Raw genomic sequence first — 3,297 nt, 5'->3', positions numbered from 1 at the left:
GCAGACGACCAGACCAGAACAGACGAAATCTCGTCAAATCAAAAACATCAAGATGATGTGAGGCGGGCGGTTAAGAGTTCCTGAGTGAAAAAGTTGCGCAGGGTGGATGCGTGTATCACTATGTGATATCCTAGTGGCAGAGTGTTAGATGTCTAAACGTAAAGACACGTGAGATGGTTTAAGTTCAATACCAGTTGTAAATACGCGTCAGTTTATACCGGGAGCCGACATTTAGAGTAGTGCTTAACGGTCGTTGCACCTGAGGTGAAACCCTACACGCATAAAATTGGGGGCGTTCCTAGGTGAACTACTGGATGCATGCTCTTTTTTTACGATTTTATGCGATTAGTATTCATAATTGAAATTATTTAACAATACACATGATTGGCTGTCTTACAACGAATGCCAGGAAGTACGCTGCTTGTTCTCTTATGAATACATTACGCCGTTGAATAGTATTGTTTTACGATTATGAACTTAATGAGCTACGTGCGTTATCGCTGACAGTTCAAGTATAATCTCGAATTTTGGGAACAATAGAGACAAATCAGGATGCAAACGATAATATGAACAAAAAGCACAAAAACCAAGGACCAAATCTGGACGAAGCAGTATAAACAAGCGAAGGCTGGACCCTAACAAGAAGTTTGATTGTATAGATAATGGTCCTTTTACTTCGAGAGTTTTTCGCAATTTGCGCATAAGGTTCTTTCATCCATCTACTGTGTATTATAGACAAAAAATGGACAAAATATTAAAATGTCAAATTTTTATCTAAAAAAAGAAGTTGGTTACAACTGCTGGTATCTCTATCCATCTGCTCAGCTTCATTTCCGTGATAGCGCGCTGATAACATGTTTGTCTGCAAAGATTAGGAACACCTCGCAGGTTTGAGTTGGGACGCAGAAGGACTTCGTTCTGTGCTGAGAGGCATCCCTGTCAAGCAATGCTTAACGGCTTGCGTACCGGATGTAGAGCTCGACATTAATTTACTTAGCTTCCAGTCTAGTTAATTTGGTGCATGTTCTACAGTTTGTTTTTCACGCCTGTATGGACGATTTAACCGAGATGTGCTTAATCATATCTATTTACTAATAACGAAAAGTCTGTGTCTGTCCATTTCTCAAACCCAAAGCAATTATTTTCGCGAGTAGCTAAAATTTGGCCTTGGGGAAAATGGCGGTAAAGATGGAGCCGATCGGCCAAATATTGGTCTTCAGGAGGAAAAGTTTGCTTTCGTTCATAAAGCGTAACATTCATTTGGCGACAGTAACTTCGTTCTCATGGTTCTTGTTCGGAAACAACGCTATACCAGCCTTTACAAAGCGGCCACCCGCATCGTCCGGGGTAACATATCATATATATAAATGTATATTTGTGCTCCACTTACGTTGTGCAAACAAGTGTGCTCAACGTGTGTTTACTGGCAAAACTACTAGGACTTCAGTACACTATAGAGTGGTTAGATTTTTTTGAATATCCTTGGTATTTTTTTAAACGCTGATTGACTACGCAAGCCTGGAAAAGTGATTACAGACATTAAACCAACTTGATCCATTACATATGGTAACAGAGTGCTAAAATAGGCCAGAGCATTATTTGGCCTTCGATTACTGAGCGAGTATATTAACCCTAAGCTTTTACAGCCTCATTTAACAAAAAAACATGAAAGTGTATTGTATGCTTTTGAATATCTAGTTTTAGGAAGTCGTTTGTAAAATGGCATAAGATGAATTTTAAAAATTATAAGAAATGAAAACTACATTACCTGTGTAAATAAAGAAAATTATCAGTCGCAGTATCGAGTAAGTATTCCTATAAACCTGACATACATTGTTACTAACTTAGGAAACCTAGCGCCAATAGTTCAGGAAGCTGCGAAACTGAACGAAAACTTTTTCATACGCGACGTGTACAAGGTAAAATAGGACGCGAAACACAGTCTAAACGGAAGGCGGGCCTTGGCAGAAAAATTAATTCAATATTATACATAAGCCTCATATTTTTGGTTTGATAGATTCCTAAATAATAGCGTCCTTAACGTAATTTAGGATTTCGGAACAGTTTTTTGTAAACTGCGAAGTAAGTTTCCTTCCCAAAAGTAAGGACGACAATGAGGCAATATTGTGGCGTTGCTATTTCAGTAATAAAATTCTTTTCTTAGATCCCATATAGCAGGCTCCACTATTTGTTTGGAACGTAGACCATACATAGGCTATTTGTACTTATTAGATTTGTTATTAAACACAATCCTTCCAAATAATTATCCTCATGCACAATTATAGGATCGTGTTCCATTAGGTACTGCAGCTACCTTATGTTTTAATATTAACTGTAAGGAACAACAGCTCTTTACTGATTCCATGCTGCGACGGAAATTGTCTAGTTTACGACTTCTGCAGTGAAGACCAAAAGAGTCTCGACCTGAATACTATATTGAAATAATGATCAACACTATATGGAGAGAAAAATATACTACCAAAAGCAGCAAGGAAATATATCATTAAACATTCAACAATAAAATTACAACTAACTACGACTGTGAGTGATCTCCGATATAAATATGTTCCCCAAACTGAACGTTTCAACAAATTTTGCTGTAAAAGTGTACTACTAGGCACGTCGTCATAGAAATAATAGACCCTATTAAATATTTCACTGTTGCGCATCACTATACAGTTTTTCAGTAAGTCAAGACACGCTCATGTATATATAACATTATATAATTATCAACAAGCACTACATTTCAGCGTAAGGGACTGCGCTCGTCTGTTTGAAACGTAGGACACAGCCATTATCCAACTGATAATGAACGACATTGCTGCGACGTGAACTTTAACAGGCAAGTCAGCATAAATAACACTTTAAACGGATGATTGAATATTTGCTACCACTCGGCTCTTAAAAGGCTTAAAAATTAAACGAAAAAATTTAGACTATGACCCACTTCGAATAATCTGAATTGTTTTAAGTTAAATAAAAAACGTAAGTAAATAAAATTGTTGCCTGAAACAATGATACGGTATCTAAAAATAAAGCTGAAACTTCTGTGGGGCCCGATTGGTGAGCCGTGTTTAATGATGATTATGTTATTGATATGTATATAGGTTTTCATGTTAGCTAAAGGTGAAATTAGAAAAAACTAGAGTATAATAAAGTAAGCCGTAACACAAAGGTACCTGTCATATTTTTACTTTACAGCTTATACTATTTTATTGCTAAAAGTTCAGCCAAAGAGCTTATCGTCTATTGGTTTCCTAGATTAGCATTCAAGTCTCCTGATTTTACGTGAAGTAC

Source organism: Varroa destructor, unplaced genomic scaffold (genome assembly GCF_002443255.2).
Source record: "Varroa destructor unplaced genomic scaffold, Vdes_3.0 BEIS01000006.1, whole genome shotgun sequence".
NCBI classification, from domain to species: Eukaryota; Metazoa; Arthropoda; class Arachnida; order Mesostigmata; family Varroidae; genus Varroa; species Varroa destructor.
This window is presented reverse-complemented; position numbering follows the sequence as displayed.